At 39.6% G+C, this 22,320-nt stretch overlaps 1 protein-coding gene and 1 long non-coding RNA gene across 4 annotated transcripts in view; one reads left to right on the forward strand and one right to left on the reverse strand.

Annotated features, from left to right (window-relative positions):
• The window catches only part of lsamp (limbic system associated membrane protein), an 899,933-nt gene that overhangs the window by 523,128 nt on the left and 354,485 nt on the right, over positions 1 to 22,320 (reverse strand). The window lies entirely within an intron of this gene.
• On the forward strand, positions 16,956 to 18,183 carry LOC117825493. The gene is made up of 2 exons (XR_004633854.1): positions 16,956 to 17,127; positions 18,069 to 18,183. It is a non-coding gene; the product is annotated as an uncharacterized LOC117825493 (long non-coding RNA).

Here is a 22,320-nt window from a genome sequence, read left to right on the forward strand (position 1 = left end):
CTCTCAGTTTGATCCGGTTTGGTCCTTGCTCCCTAAAAAACAAAATAAATGTAAAGCACGTTTTGTCATGTCAACAGACTCAAGGATTCTTATATGGCGAAATGACTTTAATAATAACAATTATAATAATCCTGAAGTCAGCTCTGTATTCAATGCAAACGCTTAACTAGACTTTACAGTTTTACAGTCTGGAAAAAACGCAGGGCTCACAACCTCATCTGAATGTGGTCATCTTAGTCCATTTATACGTAATATGAAGTATTAACAGACTAGTCCCGTGGCCCATGTTAGCATTACTAACGTCACATATTTTCACAGAAACATTAAGGTTTTAAGGTCCCTTGAAGCTTCACATTTCTGGCGTTGGATGTTCAAAAGAGTAAAACCCAAATACTTACATTTCAAAGTGAATTCCACTCCGTTTCTCTCTCCCCCGCTAGGTGCCGCCACATTGGATAGTAATTTTCATTAATGAGCAGCGGCGCAAAGGATCTTGGGATATATAGGGCCGCGAAGGATAGTAGCGATGTGTCCTTCAAGAACAGGGAAAAGAAGGCCACATTTGTGGGCTGCATCTTGGTGTTTTTGAAGGAGCCTTCCAAATGGGACAGCCTTCGCGCAGCGTTGTGACGTAATCGGCCTTCAAAATGCAGCCTCAGTAGGATGCAGACCCTGAATTGAGACACAGCTTGTGACTGATATTTAGATCAACAAACAAAAAGGAGCTCACCAAATCTGTTCTACTCCTCTTCACTGTCCTATTATTGAAATGTGGGCATTTCTATTTACCAAAATGTTTCAGATATTTGTGTTCAATGGTTTAAAAGGCATCACATTTTTTTTTCTCTATGAGAATGACATACCACTGGAACAACAATGAGTTATTTTTGATAGTAATGGGTATTGTCTACAACTGTCTTTTAGTTGTGTAGCCAAATGTATTTTCAGGTCGAGCATCTCTTGAAGAAGTATATCAGCTCTAGGTGTATCAGTCTTTGGTGTCGAGCATTTGGCTAGGCTAAAGGTAGTAAATGAGCTCACCTGTTGATGACTTCCTGATTGGCAGCTCTCCAATGCGTTTCCCCAGGCTAGCTCTCTCTCTCTCTCTCTCTCTCTCTCTCTCTCTCTCTCAGCAAAGATACATCCTCACACCAGTTCTTCCTTTGAGAGTTAATTTGTTACATAAACACGCGGACAATAACTTTAAACAAAACTCGATAACAAAAGAAAGTAAGCGAGAAACTCAACAGTTTATCCTTACAAACATTTCCTCACACTGTCACATTCCACACCTGTTTCAAATTTACCCTAATTACTCTGACAATCAACCATTGGACATGACTAGGTAAGCCCCTCCCCCTTTGGCTGACAGCCATAAAGGACAGCCAATAGATAGAGAGTGTGCCATGACAGTACTGAATACATGTGGAAAATATATAAATGTGGAGTTTGTGTTTATTTGTGTAAGAGAGACTGCAACTGAGAACTTCTCTGCATTAGGGCCTCTTTAAATCAGTGAAGGAAAACAGGCAACAATGTAGCTTCTCCACAGTATCAGTCTGGGAGGGTAGTGTTACAAAAAATGTTGTTTATTACTCTTAATCTTCTTTTTTCACAATGCAGCAAACAAACACAGGCACACCTCTCAAACTTATGAATAATGCATTTCTAACTGGCAGGTCGATTGCTCCCTCTTCCTTTCTCTTTCATCATCTCCATCCAGCATCAAGTTCCTATTGATCCCACTGTGGATCTGTATCTCAATCAGATATCAGACTGCTCTTCATCTACATTCACAGCCAGCAGAGCAGAGTCTTTAATAAGAGCAGCAGCATGTTTTCATCCTGAACTGTACAAGAAAGTTAACCAGCTAAAGCTCATTTGCATCCAGATAACCAAGAACACTTACAGCCTCTGACTCTGCTCACACATCATTACAAGAATCTTTGAAGCAGAACAAATCAGCTCTGTTCCTCACAGCAGGCCAGTCAGACAGGAGGAGAGCAGAGCAGCAACAACTACTTCACTACTGAACTATTCAAACCAACCAGTGACCTCTGGGTTTATACTCCATACATCCAGCTCCAACAACACACTGCAGCACATCTGGACTGAACTTTATGTGGAGTTGTCCCCTGGACTCATTAGTTTTTATCAAACCATAAAGAACCAATTATCGTCACTGAAGCATGAAACCTTGAACCGCCCGTTGTTTCATTTCACACTGATGATTTTTATATTGTGTCTCTCAGACTCTCACGTTGTACACAGAGTAAGCTTACACAGCGCTGTGCTGATTTATTTAAATGACCACAAACATGGGAGCTACTACCCTTTAAATGTATTCATTTACAGCTTAACAGATGACAGTTTTTATTTCCACCAGCAGAGCTGTTGGTGTAAAAGTGTGTGGTTAAACAAAAATGTTCAAGTTATCTTGGATTACTGGGGAGATATGGGAACCATGTTGGTAAGGATATTGGATTATATAGTATATTTATGTTATTAAAGGCTCTATGTACAAATGTTTTATAGATAGTGCAAGAACAAGTTATTTTTTACCTGCAGTTTAGAATCCCTAGGTGAAAGTTTAGCAAAAGAAGAGACAGGATGCAAAAACATTTTCCTTTTTGAGAAAACAATTGTGAACTTTTTAACTTGCAGAATTTTAACAATGAATTTGTAATAATTATTGTTTCTTTTTGTAATCCTGTAGCAGTTATTTAGAGGTTTGTGGGAACAAAATAGAACTTGTTGTGACCCATATTTGCCCTATCAAGAAATGAGCTGTCACTTCTTTTCAAGGAAAGTGTTTGTCTATCTTTAAATATGAGAGTTAGGAGAAGCATGGAGGTCTCTTCAATCCGGATGAATAGACTCCCACTATTCTGTGCTGCATTCTTGTCAAAATATTCACTCTCACAGTCCTCAACAATAAATATAATGTATCATATGAGCTGCTCCACAGACCTGGAGGCATTTTGAGCAGAAACATGATGACATCCATCAAAGACCAAATGCACTTTCTGATTGTCTCATTTGTCTGAATGGCTGAGAGCTCTGCAACACCTGGACAAGAAATGTGTTTCCCACTTTACCCCAATGCAGCAGTCAGGAAACATCAGTAAGGCGTCAAGAGGCAAGGATTTATTATAGTAATTTATCAGCAGACAGTTTTCAGGTAAAGAAAACGCTTCCCTGAAGCTTTTTCTATCTTTCAGTGTCTAGCAAGATAATCTTTAGAAACACAGCAGCAAGTCATGGTAAGCTCCAGGAGTTTATTTTAAGGAAGAAAAAAAATCATAAGGGTGTAAAATAGAGACTCTGCTCTTTACTCTAACAGTCACTTTCAAGAGAAAAAAGATGACACTCTTAGGAATTACGCTCAGTTTTCTGTCAGAAACTGCATCTAAAATGTCAAAATGAAAAGGACACAGCTTCCACTTGTTCTCTTCATGCTCTGCCAGACAGTCTCTGACCTTTTCAATTCACTGTCAAAGACATCTGAATCCTCAGCAGCTAGAAGATTATAGACCTCCTGTAGCAACATTTGTACATCCCTGTATCTGATATTAAAATATACAGGAATATGATGTACTGATTTTTCATTAATTGGCCATACAAAATACCAAAGAGATATCATTAAGCAGATATATATATGTTAATTTACACAGCAGCATGTGCTCAACATAGCTCCCACATTAACAAATTGCTGTATTAATAAGAACAAACGCAAAGTCTATACAACCACAGCTGTGTAATGTATGACTGTAAGTCCTCCCTGACTGTCTTGTTTGTAAGTTCTCCCAAAAGCAGCAAGCCAGAAGGGTAAGATAAGATAAGATAAGATGCTCCTTTATTCGTCCCACAACGGGGAAATTCATGGAGTTAAAGCAGCAAACAAAAAGGTGTACAGTAGGCCTACAAGAATTTCAAGAAGAATATATATATATATATATATATATATATATATATATATAAAAAATAGAAAAAAAATAAAAAAATGTCCATGAACATGTATGAGAGCAATGCTGCAAGATGGGTATCAGTGAACTCAGCACTGCCAAAGATTATCCGTCAGACCCTTGTGCTGCTACAACACATTTCATGAACATCTGTCCCACCAGCTTTACCCTACACCATCAGCTTCTTGTTTCTCAGCACCACAGTGTTAGGTTATCATTTTAAACTTCCGTCTGTGTCAGTCTTGTATCTCATCGCTGGGACTTATGTATTTTGGCTCCGTCTCTGTTCCATTCTGGCCTCTCCTGCCGTGACTGGCTGCTCTTTAAGCACTGTCCTACACACTGTGAAGGCCAGTTGCTTGGTTTCAATGGCAATAATATTTCTGCCAGCCAGTTAACTAACCTATGCCATCCAACAGAGTGTGTGCAGCTTTGTAGGTGTGTGACATCTGCAGTGGGTTGTGTTACCCTGGCCTCCCTCCAGCTGTCAGACTACCATCTTTCATTCAGTAAAATCCTAAAATGACAGTGTCCAAGCCTTGTAAAAAACAAAAAAGTGGACAGAGAGATAACATCAAAAATTGCAGTCTCTCTTCAGGGTGCCATTGTAGGAAGAACGATTGGAACTGTGCCATCAGTTTCATCATTTCCTTGTCCTTCACTTCTATTCCAGTGTTCACCCAAAAGACTGAACTCAAATGTCAAGCTGCTGTCAGTCCAACACACATTTATCGCAAGACCACAGGGACACTTAGAAGGATTTGGGGACTTGCATAAGGACACCATTTAGTGTATTGACACACATCCTACAGAGAGAGGAGGCCTGCAGTAGGCCTGTTTCGTTCCTGGCGTGAGACGTGTAGACAGTGTGAAGGTGCACTACACTTTCATTGTCCTAGCAGGTGTAAAAATATTGACAGCCTCTTTAATTATGTGGGAAATCACTTCATTTACACCCAGCACTTTAAATAAACAGAGTGACCATTGTATGCATAAGCAGGTGTGCAGGTGTACTATGCTTTGACTTCAAGTCTGTCAGATGAGATCATTTGTTGGCAGAAAAGTGTGACAAATAGATAACTAGATCTGTCTTTCTGTCTGTGTTTATGTTCTGGACAAGGCTTTAAAAGCTGTGACTGCCAACCACAACATATGGTGCACAAGAAACAGCAAATTCATAACAATGGGGTCTGAATTCATGAAAAGAAAACCAGAGCAGGAGAATGACAGCTGTGTAGAGTAAGAGCTCTGATGAGTGCTGCAGGACACTGACAGGATGAGTTTGGTCATCAAGTGGATCTTCCTACACACACCCACATACACACAGAGGTTACAACATTTGATTCTGCGTGACCTTATCTAAAACTGTAAAGGCATAAACACATGCATACCTGTAAACAGGCCACAAACTGCTTAACACACATCCTAACACCAAACAGTGATTGTGCAATATGAATGAGCTCTCTGGGGAGCCTCTGCCATGGTTCAGAGAAGCATGGTAAGGGTAGTTTGAATAGGAGGGTTATAAGCACTTTGTTGCATCAGCACCTTCATGCCGTGCCCGGACAGGAAGTTGGTTTTGCTGTCATGACTGAACACAGAGTGAATTTATACAACAAAAATATCAAAGACAGAGAAAGTGGTTGCAAGGAATAGTAGGTGGAATGCTCAATAAGCTGTGTGGGATAGTCAGTGGGGATTCAACAAGTATTACTGCAAGAGGAACACAGACATGATGTTTTCTTAAGTCTGTGCAGGGAGAGACTAAGCACAGCGGGTAATGTGTTTCTTCTACCACTACACACACCTCAGTTTGTAAGTGTGTGTATAAGTGTGCACTTCTGATGTAATCCTTTTATAAGGTTGTTTCAATAGTAGTGTGTACCACAGTATCTCTGAGATCCTCAACATAACCAACATTTCTCCAGGGCACACATCCAGCTCAGAAAACTGACACTGGCTTTTTCTGTCAATATGTGTTTTCAGCAGTTTGATCATGGGACAGGAAGGTTTATGTGTGACATGTCTTTGTTATATAGAGTCTTTCGTAGGGGAGGCAAAGCTACTCAAGTTAACAGGAAAAATATGCAGCATCTGATCTGTTTGTCTGTAACCTCTCTGAGTGAAAGCACACTGACACTCTGCACTCCTTTCACATCCAGACACGTTTATTATTCAATGTTCAGAAAGACGGGAAATAGCCCAATGCAAAGGTTAATGTGAGACAAAGGTGACTCTGTGACAATCACACTGACAATATGGCTGTATCTGAAATAATCTAAGACTGCAGTTTATGAAATACAACACAGCCACGGTTTGTAATGTCCTTAAAACTTGACCAAAGCTGGAAATTGTAGAGCTCTGAGAATGATGAGGGACCAGAGAACTACTCAAATTGTGTGGTATATTGTCAATATTGTGAAAAGCTGCGCTAACAAGTTAAAAAACAAAGCAACAGTAGTGAATTTGGAAAGTATAGTACTCGTGTCAGAAATGTATTTGATTCAAAGTTTTAAATAATAGATCTGGGAGGCAGATGCTAATGGTTGTTGAAATCAATGCTTTACATCAAGATCAAGACCAACAAAAATACATCTTCTTTCTTTCTTTGGTATAAATCCTCTCTTTCTAACAAAGCAAATAGATAAACCCTTCTAAACACTTTTTCTTGTCATATTGATTCCATTTCTGCTCACACTGGCCCACAGGTTGTTTACTTCTCTCCCAGAGAGTCTAAATCAAAAGAGTGCTGTGGGAGGCTCAATCTTCCTTGCTTCAATTACAACAGCAGAGATAAAAACACTGCTGCTGTAAAGACAGTAAAGCTGGGAACTAATAATAATGCTGGATTTATTGTACACAAAGAAAGTCAGGGACACACTGTCTAAATTCAAGCTATCTTTTAAGAAGTAGTTCTGGTTCACTTATTTCATTAAAGGTGAAGGAAGAGCAATGTATTAATCAGGCTCAGTCACTGAACCAAACAAAGCTAACCTGTTCAGCAGTTGAAGAGAACAAGTCCTGACATCACTGCTTGGACAGGAGGACTTGAACAGAGGAGGACTCTTTCATTCATTATCATTATCACATAAACACTCTGACTGTGTAGCTGCTGCTGCGTGGACTGAAAAAAGATTGGCAGCAAACAAGAGCAGCACATTTCACCGTATGTAATCTATCAAATTATTTCAGCTATTAAAGTGACAAATAGTGTACAAGTTTACTGACATCACTGCAGCAAGTAACAAAGTCACACAGCTCTATACTGACAAGGTCACATTGATAACTATGTTAAGTATTTTATTTATTTTTTTATTTTACAATCATCCTTGCTGGTAGTGTTTGTATTTGTAAATGCCCTTTCCCTACTGTTAAGAGGCTAAATGGTTGAAAGTATGCCAACACAATCAATGCACTGAGACCTAACACTTGATCAACACAGCTCATGCATAATACAGATAAAAAAATCTGCTCAGCTTCTTCTTCCAGTCTAATTACATAAGGATGTGATTCATCTGTATGAAACTCTGAGCTCTACTACTTTCCGACCTGATGTGCTGTCCCAGGTTTAAGTGATGATTTACAGTCCAACCAATCCAGCCACTAAAAGTGCCACGCCTCTTTAGTTTCAGACCAATGAGCTAGTTCCTCCTGTAGTAACTGAGGCTGACAGCATCTGCTCCATGCCATGATGAGACAGTGTGCCAGCTCAGTCTGACATGGCAGCATGGGAGAGGTTGTTAGGTCAGAAGATCAGCACATAGAGATTAAATGGCATTGTGCAAAATAACCAGGGAACACCTGGCATTGAAATTCATTCAATATTGTGTAATTTTTATTTGAACGTTAGAAACAGTTGAAAGAAGGTCACTGAGATGAACAGATTCAGAGCAAATTCCATGAATGAGATGTTTACAGAAACAGTTCTGTCTGTGAGCCTGTGTCAGTGAATGTGAGGGGAGATAAGTGATGAAAGTTTAGATCTAAAGTAAAGTGTATCCTTATCTTGAGGTGAAACAAAGAACACAGTGAAGGTGAATAAAAACTCAAGAGACTGAAAGACTTTGAGTTGAAGTGGAAAATGGAGAAAAAGAAGACAGGAAAACACACATAATAAGGAGCACTCTACTCCTTTACCAACCACTGACTTAGCAGTCAGTCTGACAATAAAGGAGGGTTTAAGAAATAGTCATGAGTACCTTGGGAGGCAGAGAAGGTGAAGATTAGAAGTTAAGTAAACATGTTTAAGCAGTTCAGCATGCGGTGCCTTTAAAATCTGCCAAGAGCAGAGCAGCACTCAAACCTGAGTGCCTTTAATTCCTCCTCTTTACTTTCTGAACAGCAGGTGGTCGTCTGCAGTGTGTGTGAAGAGTGTGACAATACTGCAGAAGTGTGTTTATGTATTGCATCCTCTGTTTGTTGTAAATGTGGGACTTATTATAACTGTGGGGGGTCTTTCTAAGCTGGAATGAATACATCTCATTTAGACTAAGAATCAGCGTTATTAACTGGTGACTGAAGAACTCTTAGTGCATGCAGACCAAAGACTCTAAAACTCAGAGGAAGATAAGATACACACACTGTTACCATGAAGAGATGAACTCCACATGGGATGAACAGTCAGTACTTCTCTCTCTGCTGAGAATGCTCAGCATGACGTCTCTCCCCACTGTTTGCCTCTAATATGTTTTTTTTTTTATCTCTCTCGGTCTTCCTTCTTTGTTTTCCTCCTCTTTAAGTTTCTGTGTCTCTGCCATGTCCTCCATTTGTCCTTATCCTCCTTCTTTTCTCTTCCCCTCTCTGGTACATTTGTTTCACAAGAGATCTCAAGTATTTTATCATGGTTCAGTGTTTATCATGCAAGAACTCTGTGTCTCACACTATGCTACATATATCCCTGTTCAGATGTGGCAGCAGACAATTCTTAAGTGAATTACGACACGGCCTCTAGAGTCTGGACTGAATCCACTTCACACCCAGTCATAGCAAAGCTTCAAAGGACAGAGCCTCCCCTCTTCTCCTCCCTTCAACTCTTCCCTTTCATTCCTTTTCTCTGCACAAAGCTGCACACACAGTCGGGAGGTCAACAGCTTGTTGAACTAGCAGAGCTGAAATGTTTTTCCATGAACATGCAGAAAAGGACTAATTTAAACATTTCTAATTTAAAGTTCCATACTGAAACCATACAAAGAGTGGGAGAAGCCTGCAGCCTCTGCCTCGCTTTAGCAGAGCATTCCTTGAAGACAGGTGAGATCTGAAGCTTGTGAATATTTCCACCATTCATGAAAAAGGATAAGAGCGGGGAATAAAGGAGCAGGTGGAAGAGGAAATTAAGAAAGATTAGGAAAAGCAGTGGTGCAGGAGATTAATTGCCAGATGATGCAAAAAGAAAAGAGAAATAAATACATTAATCAAAGCTACTGGAAAAAACTGAATTAACCATCTGTGCTGACTAATGAGGAATATATTCTCTAACATACTATATGTTTCTTCACGTGCTCAGATTATTCCATCTATAGGCTTAATATATGAAATACAACGGGGTCAAAATGACTCGCCAATATATCATGGGGTCAAAATTACCCTGTTATATGATGAATCACAAATTGTTTTGGTAAGAATATTTCACTACAAAAGACTCTTACCAAAGCATCATCCAACCCATTCTCCTCTACTGTTCCCCCTGCTACTACAACATGCTAACTGTCTCCAACAAAAACAAACTCATACACACCACAAACACTGCCACCAAAATCATCCGCCTCCCCACACCCAACCTGTCTGACCTAAACAACAGAGCCATCATACGCAGAGCACGCACTATAACACTGGACCCCCAACACCCCCTCTACTCGGTCTTCACACTACTCCCCTCCGGTTGCAGATACAGATCCCCTTACTGTAGGCGAGCCCGGTTTGGCAGAAGCTTCGTCCCATCGGCCATAGCACTGCTAAACAGAATGCCACTGTAATGTGTCCGGTGTGTTTATATGTGTCCGGTGTGTATATATGTGTCCAGTGTGTTCATATGTGTTCGGTGTGTTTTATATGTGCCCAGTGTGTGCATATGTGTCTGGTGTGTATATTTGTGGGGTGTGGGGCACCATTGCTGTGAGGCTGGGTGGATGTTTATGGTTATTGTGTTCATACATGTACAGTTGTGCTCATAAGTTTACATACCCTGGCAGAATTTGTGATTTTTTGGCAATTTTTCAAAGAATATGAATGATAAGAGAAAATCTTTTTTTTCACTCATGGTTAGTGGTCAGGTGAAGCCATTTATTGTCAAACAACTGTGTTTACTCTTTTTATATCATAATGACAACAGAAACTACCTAAATGACCCTGATCAAAAGTTTACATACCCTGGTGATTTTGGCCTGATAACATGTATACAAAGTTGACACAAACGGGTTTGAATGGCTATTAAAGGTAACCATCCTCACCGTGATCTGTTAGCTTGTAATCAGTGTGTGTGTATAAAAGGTCAGTGAGTTTCTGGGCTCCTGACAGACCCTTACATGTTTCATCCAGTGCTGCTTTGACGCTTCTGGATTCTGAGTCATGGGGAAAGCAAAAGAATTGTCAAAGGATCTGCGGGAAAAGGTAACTGAACTGTATAAAACAGGAAAGGGATATAAAAATATATCCAAAGACCTGAGCATGCCAGTCAGCAGTGTTCAAACTCTGATAAAGAAGTGGGAACTGAGGGATTCTGTTGAAACCAAACCACGTTCAGGTAGACCAACAAAAATTACAGCCACAACTGCCAGGAAAATTGTTTGGGATGCAAAGAAAAACCCACAAATAACTTCAGCTGAAATACAAGACTCTCAGAAAAAAAGTGGTGTGGATGTTTCAAGATGCACAATAAGGAGGCACTTGAAGAAAAATGGGCTGCATGGTCGAGTCGCCAGAAGAAAGCCATTACTACGCAAATGCCACAAAGCATCCCGCTTACAATATGCACAGAGACAAGCCCAAAAACTTCTGGAAAAAAGTCATTTGGAGTGATGAGACCAAAATGGAACTTTTTGGCCACAACCATAAACGTTACATCTGGAGAGGAGTCAACAAGGCCTATGATGAAAGGTACACAATTCCTACTGTGAAACACGGAGGTGGATCGCTGATGTTTTGGGGATGTGTGAGCTACAAGGGAACAGGAAACTTGGTCAAAATCGATGGCAGGATGAATGCAGCACGTTATCAGAAAATACTGGAGGAAAATTTGCACTCATCAGCCCTGAAGCTGTGCATGGGACGTACGTGGACGTTCCAACATGACAATGATCCAAAACACAAGGCCAAGTCCACCTGTCATTGGCTACAGCAGAATAAGTTGAAAGTTCTGGAGTGGCCATCTCAGTCTCCTGACCTCAATATCATTGAGCCGTTTTGGGGAGATCTCAAATGTGCAGTTCATGCAAGACAGCCCAAGAATTTACAGGAACTGGAGGCTTTTTGCCAAGAAGAATGGGCAGCTTTACCATCTGAGAAAATAAAGAACCTCATCCATAACTACCACAAAATACTTCAAGCTGTCATTGATGCTAAAGGGGGCAATACACGGTATTAAGAACTGGGGTATGTAAACTTTTGATCAGGGTCATTTGGGTAGTTTCTGTTGTCATTATGATTTAAAAAGAGTAAACACAGTTGTTTGATAATAAATTGCTTTACCCAACCACTAACCATGAGTGAAAGAAAAGTTTTGGTGTTATCATTCATATTCTCCGAAAAATGGCCAAGAAATCATAAATTCTGCCAGGGTATGTAAACTTATGAGCACAACTATATTCCTGTACAGACGGTGGCAACAAATCTCCTTATTAAGGACAAATAAAGATCTATCTATCTATCTATCTATATAAAAAAGGCTTTTGAATATACCATGACTGACATCCATTTTGACAGAAGCTATATTATGTTATGTTATGTTTTGTTTTAATGACATTATGATTTCCACAATGGACTGATTCAATATTGTACACGAATCACTGAATGTTAACCGACAAGCTGATGTCTGTTATCAAGCTGTACTCTTTGGATCTGTGATTAGAGTTGCCGACCATCACTCGTCAGATACACAACATGCAGCGTTTCATATTAATAAACTTTTGACACATGATACAGAAACTTTGGAAACAGGAACTTTCAATCTTCATTTTCTGCTGTCAGGCATCTGAGATGCTCTCATTTCATCCAAACATATTAAATGTCATTTGAAAGTCAGATTTCATAATTGTATCTGATCACTCAGATGCATATGAAGATCTGAGGAGCACAGAGAGCAGTGAAATATTACCTGTCATCTATATGAAAGTATTAAAATAGACTTTTAAATATGACAGTGCTATGGTAAATTAAAGAACCCAATCTGTTCAGCTGTCAGTCCATGTGTCTTTGATATGTTGCATAACTTATGGCTTTTCTTACAGAGCAGATGCTATGAAGCCTGTTCATACACATGGTGAACAGTGCAAAGCTCATTTATACAACATTACACCTTTATAAAATATTTGTTTCCAGTCATGTCCTGAATTCCCTGCACCTTTATTCTGAAGTATTGCCTCTGATTGTTCATTATTATTCTAACTGACACCCTGCTCTGTGGGTCTAATGCCAGACTTAAGAAATCATGCGGTGGTGATAGTTTTGTTTCTTGCAGCGCAAATTAGGAAAAGCAAATGATTGTCAGAAGAAAAAGGTTTAAGAAGAACAAATGCAAGGAAAATACAAGGATTTAATTCAGCTCACCCAAAGTTCATTTGACACTGGCACAGTGAGGATATTTGTGAATCCCAATAATCTGAACTGAGCTCAATAACTGAGCAGCTTTATATTATGTGAGCTCAGTGCACAGAGAAAATGGAAGTCAAAGCATTCATTTCACAGTTCATACTTACTTCACACAAATGGAGTCATTTTCAGGCAATGGTTCATCAGACACAGACAAAGCTGTTAGACTGGTAGAGATACTTTGATCTGCTCAACGTAATGATTCAAAGCAATTTATTTGCTCTCTGCTCTGTATTCAGTGCCTCACAGCAGAGCAGTCAATACAGAGGGGATGGGTATATTGATGAAGGTTTATCAAATTCAAAGACAGAGAAACCCAAACTATTTGAAAATTCTCCCCATTAATAACTCTTAGTGATTTATTGCTGAGCTCAACTCCAGATGCTCTGATTACTTGAACAAGACAACTTACTTCTTCAAAGAATAAACCCACAGAGAGAACAAATAAATTATGATCTCAGTCTTTAAACAAAGAGTTCGGTCAGTGCAGCACATAAAAGCTTACAAACAGTTTGCATGTCCAGAGCGTTATGGCTGATTTTCTTCCGAGGATGGAAGGTGAGAAAAAGCCATTTAGTAATTTTACCTCCTGAACTCTGTCACTGAGTGTCATCGAGAGCGAATCATGACCCAGAGTGTTTCATTAGGAGAACAGATATTTGGATGTAGACAGCTACTTTCATGTCAAGCCTGGCAAAAGCCCTGACCCAGAGAACTCAGCTTTCACCTCACATGCTCTCCAAGATAATTACACATAATTAAAAACTCAGGGGGCTTGAAATGTGTCAGAATGAAAACCAAAGTGAGAGGGGGTAGAGAGGAAGGTGAAGGGACATGAAGATGAACATAGTGTTTAATTTTACTTGGTCTACACATGTGATGAGACAGGTATTTAACTCCTTTAGGGTGTAGTCTGGGACCACTGTGCTCAAGTACATCCTTGCATTGATCCATAGTGTCAATCAATCACTTTATGGAGGGAAGCACTGTGCCACTGAGGTGGAAGTATTAAAAGGAGACAGAGTTGAAGAAAGGAATGAAACATCATGTTATTATCTCTCTCGGCAGGATGGCCTTAAACGCCTTCTTATCCATTCCTCTTCTGCTATAGCTGTCATCTTCATTTGGCTTTAACCTTGAAGACTGACATCTTTTTTCAGTCCGACATCATTCTCTACATTAGTTCACGACAGGAACTACACTTGAATATCTAATGACTATCCTTCCCTGCTCTGTCTTCCTCCTTTCATCTCAGGTTTCAAGTAGCTTATATAAAGAACCTTTATAGCCTTCCTTCTGCTCAAAGTGCTTCACATTACATACAAACGTTCAACTATTAACCTACACACATTCATGCACTGATGACAGAGGCTGTAAACCTGCTATCTAGGATCTAAACTCATCACAGTCACCAATAACACAGCCTTTGAGTGAGTGCAGGTTTGGTTTCTTGCCCAAGGACACTTCACCGTAAATACTGGAGTAGCCTGGGATCAGACTGCAGCACATTCCGAGATGAGCCACTTTCACGAAACATCTGTATGTGGAAACCTGGAAATGACATGATGGCAGTGAACACAGTTTTGAGGCTTGGTGGCCTCAGGTGCCATGTCTTCGAAAAGGTTGTGTTAAAAATAGTCATAAGGTGCAGGATATAGTTAGACAAAAATAAAACCTTCACTTTCTTTATAAGAAACAGTCACAGTTTGCTACAGACTATACATAGAACAGTCTGTGTGTCAGTGTCAGCTCGGAATATCTAAGGTAGCACGTACCGAATAAATGTTTCAGGGGAAGAAACATGAGCCCATGATATTTGAAAGTGTATTACTACCAGGAGCAAACATATGCAGACACTTTTCGCTGTTCCTAGCTTTGCTTTGCAAGAGAAGGTACCAAGACTATTATAGAATTAAGCGGTCTTCCCATTGAAGCAAAAGTCAATTTAAAATATTTCAAGTCGAATCAGTACCAGGAGCAAAATGAGTGTTATCAGACCACCAGTGCATGTGACAAGAGCTTTACAAATAACAGTTGCTGAATACATTTATTGTCATTTAGCTAAAGATTCACTGGATAACAGCCTCTTCCAGTGTTCACCTGCTCAAAATGGTCTTTGTCAAGTCACTCTGAATTGTATTAAACTTAACTTTAATGGAGTCAAGGATAATGCTTCAGAAACTCTGCTCCAGTTAAAAGCACTTTGCTGCGATGAATAAAAGATGAGAAGAATAAAAGAAAGACATGTTGGATTTATCTGACTCTTCTCTCTTTTGGAAATTTAAACTCAGCGGACAAAGACCCATTGTTCTTCTTATCTTCTCTCAAATAACTCTTCGCCCCTTAAAACCCTTTTTCAGGTTGTTTGTTTTTTGCCTCTTTTCTCATTCCCAGTAATCACTCTTTATCTTCCTTTGTCAACCCATCGTCTCCAGCTTCCTCCCCTTGGCTTTCTCTAACCACATTTCCTCCACAGTATGTCTCCAGGGACCGTTTTCTCTTGAGATGCCAAGCTTTTGTTGAACAAGAGCAAACGTTCTAAATCAATTCAAATACTATCAACTGGGTTTTTATTCTCCTTTTCTTCTTCTTGAGCCATTGTTTTCTGCTTTTAGAGATAAGAAAAATAGACTTAGCTTCAAGGACATTATTTCTCTGAGTAACTCTGTCCTCAATCTGATGGAGAGACAAATCACTCATTATGCACGGAGCGTTTTGCTGCAGGTGTCTGTTTATCTGACAAAAGGGTGAAAAGTGACGATTCCTGTTTTGGTGACAAAATGCTTAATGAACAGTTTACCCATGATGTGTCTCCATTGTGCTTTCTACAAAATGTTCGGATAACTAAAACTGATGATGAAAAGTACTACATTCAATCTGCCCTCAAATGAAATAAACAAGAACATATTTTTTTTTAAATATGGAAATCATCCTCACAATAAACAGTGGCCAGGTAAAATAAAGGCTCCTCTGTTTGCCACATAACTCAGACGACAGCAGAGGCAAGAAGAAAGACCTCACACACCTCTCTCTTTCTGACATTGTCACTCCTGAGAGATGCTGTCCACACCTCATTCCCTCTGTGCCTGTCTTTATCTATCGTGTTGTTTTCTCTCTGTGAGCAATGTTTCCCTTTCAACCAGCACCTGATACCAAGTTTCTCTTTGTTCCTGTTACATTTTTACCTTATTTTGCAAACAGCCATCGCCTCACAACAAGAAGGTTCAGTTATCAGACCTTTTAATTTCAAAACCAAAAACATACACGTCTGTTTAACAATAACTCCCAATGCCTGCTAGTGTGAATGCCTATTTGTCTCTATGAGTCAGCCTTGTGATAAACCAGGGACATCTCAACCAATGAAAGCTAGGATTTGCCCACATGACTCCAAATGGGAAATTGATGGACAGATGAATGGATGGATAAATGAATCACTGTACTCATGACCACATCTGAGACTTCAGTTTGTTTTCTTTGAGAGTATTTTCAACACTATCATACTTTATCTGCATCTCTTTTTCGGGGTCCACATCTTATTTTTCTCAAAAGCTTGACCCCTCAAAGGCAAACATTGTGTGTTGATGTGTGTTAGATTTTCCATCCTGTGCTTTGTATCCCCAGTGCTCACCTTCCTGCTATTTCTACTCATTACTTCTCTAAATGACGCCTTGTCATTTCGACTCACATTATTCAAATACATTCATAAATATTTATGCTGGGAGGAAGGAGGGTGTGAGGGAGGCCTGTCTCTACTTCCACTTCCCTGCACATGGAAATGATTCAGTGCATCATCTGAATACCAATTTTTGTGAGAGAAAGAAAGAAGCAGAGGGACTTGCCATGAACAGTTGTCCACCACTCTACCAAAATAAGTGTGGATCAGATAAACTCTTCATACAATCTGCATGTGTGCATATCAATGCTGAACACTGACAGGATGGAAGCACTTAAGCAGAAAATTCTAAGACGTTACATCTAATACTACACGACCATACTGCTAAACTGATATCTATATAAGAAAATGTCTTGAACAGTAGAAAAAAAAGTGTTCCCATGGAAATGACTCATGTGATGTCATCTAGGTAGTCAGTACAATTAACCAGTGAGCCGTGTCTCTGCAGGAGCTTGTTAGGTTAAGTGGTCACACCTGAGGATCCACAGTATGTCCAGGTAAAAGTGTGTACACAGAGAGTGTGAGCTACTCTCTACATTTTCTACAACTCTTTGATTTGATTTTTGATTTTTGTTTTTTCATTTTCCAAATAAATACTCTGCATGAAATTGACCAGTGTGAAACAAGTGGATCACATAAAAGAAGAATTACCTCCTGAAAAGACTGCACAGGGACATGTATGAACAGGTAGGTCTACAGTAGAAACAAACACTGCTTGATTCCCTAATTCAGAGATTAGTGTATTTCAGTAGAAATCAGTCTGTGTTGCTGGTGTCTCTCAGTGGGGGATAAGAAACTAATGGAGAATTAAACAAAGTCAGCTGAGGCAAAAAACCTGCAGGAAGTTTGAATATTTTATTTTTTGAGTTTTATTAAAAATTCATAAGCCTGCTGTGAAAGTGACAGAGCAGATTTTGGTTCCTCTAGCAGCCAAAGATTGAAGACAAAGGTTTCTGCACTCCTGATTACCCATGGCATGCAGAGTTTAGAATCAATCTTTAAATGTTTAGATCATTAAGATGAAATATTGATGACCTAAGTATAGAATGCTTTGTGTTCTCTTGTAAAACATGTGTGTATTTTCTAACACAAAATAAGTGTTTTATAACTCCAATTGCAGATAGAACACATCTCAGTGTCAGATAATCATAGCTCCTGTCTCAGTCACAGTACAGACTGTTATAACCACATTATGTGGCTTCAGAATTACCCATCTGACTTATTGGGCATTACTCCTGACAAGATCAATATCCATCTAATCGACCATTACTTGGGATGATTTCTACTTCAAGGCACAATGCCAGCTTGATAGCAGAACATAACTACACACTACATCACAGCACAACTCACATCCCAGTCAGAGTCTCCATAGCTGAGAATCAAACAGGTAAATGTAGCATGCTGTTTATAACTATTATCCACCAAAATAATTAAACTCAGACTGCAAAGATATCTGATCTGTCAGAACTACTGTTGCAATAATGTTTCAAAGGAGCTTGGCTCATATATAAAATATCATTGTCTGTCATGTTTTGTTTTCTTCAGACTTTTCAACATCGATCAGGACTGAAAAACAGCCCAAGAAACCTATTTTGCTGCTCTTTCTTCCTGTGTTATTTTTTCATTAGACCTCTTCAAGTGGAGTCAAAGACACATTCAAACCCTTGAGAAGACTCCAACAAGACACCTGTGCCAACATGTGATCACCTGAAATGAACCTGGCCAGCTGCCAGCTGAAAATGGTCCCTGGAGCCACAGAGTCAAATCCATTGCTTGAATGTGTCCGCAATATACTCAGGAAAATGTCACAAAGATAAGAGGAGGGGGAGAAACTGTTAGAAAGCACAGGTTTCTTCTCAAATCAAGCAGTACATTTTCCTTTCCTGAGTTGTCTGTTGTCTGACAAAGCCAATAACTAAACTCAGTGTGCACAAATAGAGATCAAATTAAGAGGATTTAATGTAAAAAAGAAAAAGACAAAATGACTTAAATCATGTCAAAGTGGGGAAAAAAAAAACAAGGACCTTATTATAGATATCGATCTTTCTATATATAAATTGTCCCAAGCTTTAAAGTACCTTAATTATAATTTCAGTTTATGGGAGACAGAAGATTCATTGAGTAAAGTGTGCTGAATCATCAAGCTGCATTGATTATCTGTGCTGCTTCTGGGATCTCTTTCCATACATACAGTCTTAAAGGTTTCCTTTGCCTTTTTAACCCAAGAGAGGCAGAGAGAGGACAAAAGCATACCTGAGGGGACGGTGATCAATTTTGTTTCAGTTCAAAAAAACACTCCACAAGTTGCTGAAAAAAAGTGATTCTCACACTGCTCATCACACAAACACATCAGCCCCCTACCCTACAGCTAATCCAGATCAGGTACTTTTTTTTTTTTTCATAGACATAATTTTTATTTCAAATACCCGACACAATTTAACAGACTGCTTAAAACAGCCCGGTCCTGAAGCTGAAACTCGAACACCCGGGAAACACCTCATATATAATATTTTATTCCTATTGATCACTGTCTGTACAGTCAGGTAGGTCTGTTTCATTCTTGAAGACCTCGCTGCTTCCATCTTGACCAGCCTGACTGACCCTACTTGGCTGCAAGATGTCAGTAACAGCAATCAAATGTTACAGCCTTAATGAATGATTCTCTCAAGAAATTAACTCCAGCTCACCCTGAAGACACATTACTTTGTTCTCTGGGCTAGAATCAGTGACTTCATGATCACTAAAAGTACAGTAAATCAAAGTGAAAAAGTGAAACCCTCTCTGCATCCTTTTCTTTACTCTGTTCTCTGATCTTTAAATCCAGCTCGGTTATCCAAAGAGACATATGTGCTCCTGTCAAAGAGAGTCATATCCTCTTTTATTCCTCGTCAAACATCTAAAGTTCCTCTGTGTGCCTCTGCTGTAGAGAGTCAGACATGAAGAGAAATATACCTTTATCCCTTCATAGGGACCATCTATTTCCGATAAGGAGCTCTTTCTGCAGCAGACTATACCTCAATCCTCCTCATGGACTCTCTTTAGACAAGGACATGAACTCCTCAGCAGAGCCACATAATATCCAACACTACTATAGAAGAAGGGTAATCTTTGGGTAATGTCTGGTACACTCCTCTGTCTTTAGCAGCCTGTGAAATGTGTCAAACAAAATGTTCTAGTGAGGCCACAAATATCCTCATGAATATATTCAACAGATTTCAGACAAAGGCAGCATGGTCTTGTTTTCATACTCCTCTCTGCACTTTCCTGTTTCTTCAAGGGTCTGAACTGTCAAACAGCTTCAAACTGTACTCTATAATTCAGGTTTTTATCTTAATTGTGAAAATCATCTAAACTTTGTTTTACAATAAATAAACAGCCAAATATGTATGTAAATCCAAGGTTTGAACTCTGTTTTCCCTCTCTTTTTTAAAATTTGGGGTACTATACTGAACAAAAAGGGGAAAGCAGCAGGTTGTTATACATGACTGTCCATTCAAATGTAATAGGGAATGAGACAATGCTGAGCCACTTTGAAAATCATGTGGGGTTACCGGATCACTCACATGTAAAACAAGCTTCAGAAACCCTTCATTTATATGGCCTGCCTGAGGATTTAAAATGTGCACTTACTCTATCCTAATCCTGATGCTTTTCCTGTGGAGTACTTATTTTCACTAGGCTGCTGATCTCCAGCAGAGCTGACACCCATGGTGAGTAGAGAAAAGGGAAATATATTCAGAGCTGTCATGTCAGAAGGAACAGACTCAATAAATGTTCTTAGAGGAGACGTGTGAAGACAAAATGTTCATCAAAAACCATCTAACAGGGACAAATGAACCCAGAGATGTGCAGGTTCAATGTGTGATAGAGGATTGTCTCTCTGATTACTCTCATGCTGCTCTGAGTCAGCCATGTAGAGTTATTCTCCATGCCTGTTTGAGACTTTCTGCTGTCTGATCAAAGGAAACTGATGTATAAAATAGAGAGTTGGTTCACAGTGCGTCTGCTGTCTTTGTATCAATAAATGTTACAGTCCTGGCATTTTTCTCATAGAAGATGCCAAATATGTCAGTATCCAGTTAATTAGTTTCTATTAATTTAATTCAATAATGTCATTACATACAACCTACTGCATGATGTTCTGAACTTCTTTATGACTAAACTCAAGGAAGTTGATAAAGTGTAAAAGAGTTTGCAACTGAAGTACTGATCCTGCATCTATTTGTGCATCAATGAAAATATTCTAATTACATGATACATTAAAAGATAGAGTGATATTATTCTTCCTCATGTGGTTCTCTGAAACTCTTAGTCTGTAACACCCACTCCTGACGCCTCTCCTGACACTTTGTCCAGACCACAACACAGTGAGTATGACCCTTATCTTAACAACAGCAGACCATGTCTATATCTATAGCACAGCATATGCTTCGGTGTGTTTGTTCTCTGTATAGATTCATTCAGGGCAGTAACACTGAGCAAATGCATTATCCATCAGCAGCACTTCCATTCAGAGAAGAGAGACACGACAGCATGAAAATACAGACAGCCTCAAATGATGATGTTAGAAAATGGTACTCAGCTCTTCCAGCACATCAGCCGTGTTGTTTCAGAGAGATAATGGGATGCACTCAAAAGCACTACACAAAATATGAGCCACTTAGTGATCCAATGATTCAGCTACTTGTACAGGTAATGCATCTTTTCTGCTGAGCTCAGATGATAACAGAAAATCACATCTTGTTAGTAGTCAGGATTACACATCATTTCTGTGCTTCATTAATTCACAGAACCAACTGTACTGAGACATTTCAGAGAAGTAGGAGACCTCCAAAAGTCCAGTTACAAACCTTTTGATTTGAAATATTAGTCTAACGCTACATTACGGGTTGTGATTCACTTCTCTGGTTATAGAAAACAGTGTGACTGAGAACACGTCCATAAAGTACAAAACTAGGGATGCTCCGATTGATTGGCACCGATCATTATCGGCCGATTTCTGTGAAAAAGTACTGTGATCGGCGTATGCCGATCAATGCCTTTTCATTGCCAATCACAAAAAAAACATCAACTGTAGCTCATAACTTGGCAGCCTGCAGCCTGAAGAGGACTGGTGGTGTAGTGTGCCCCCTCCCCCTTTCCTTCAAACTGCGCTGGCGCGCAGCGGCAAACCACAAAAAACATGTCTGCCATGTGGAAACTTTATACAGTCTGTGAGAGTGATGTAAGTTTGCATCTGCAACACATGCAACGAAAAAATACCTCACGGAGGAAGCACGTTAACAAGCTTCAACACAACAAGTTTAATAAGACATTTAAAGAGCAAACCACTTGGTGGAGTATGGTGAGTTTTTGGACGCACGGCAGTGAATGAAAAGAGACAGCCGGAGCAGCATCAGTCAGACGGCAGCTAAACCACAGCCCACGGTGGCTACACTCGCCTGTATGAGCGTGTCAGAAGGCTAAGCAAATAACCCGAAAAATAATTGAATCGGGCTAGATGAGCCCTTCTCAGTGGTGGAAGACACTGGGTTCCGTCGACTGCTCTCTCACTTGGAGCCCCACTAGGTGCCACGTAAATAATTCACAGACGTAGAGCTGCCAGAGCTCCACCAGACAGTGTACTATCACATCGAACGTCTCCATAAAGAAGGAATTCCATTCTCTGTAAGTTTCACGAGTTTCAAACATGGCATATTCAGAAAGACAAACTTGTGAGATATATTGTCTTTTATTTATTAGACTTTGTGCACTATTTAGCCTGTTGAGAGCCTTAATGTTTCCAATCTGTTAAAGATTGGGTTACTGATAGCAGGTACATTTTAGTGTTTTTCAGTTGTCCTTTTGACTGAATAGTTGCTGCATTGTGCCTGCAACATT

This window comes from Notolabrus celidotus, chromosome 14, assembly GCF_009762535.1.
Source record: "Notolabrus celidotus isolate fNotCel1 chromosome 14, fNotCel1.pri, whole genome shotgun sequence".
NCBI lineage: Eukaryota > Metazoa > Chordata > Actinopteri > Labriformes > Labridae > Notolabrus > Notolabrus celidotus.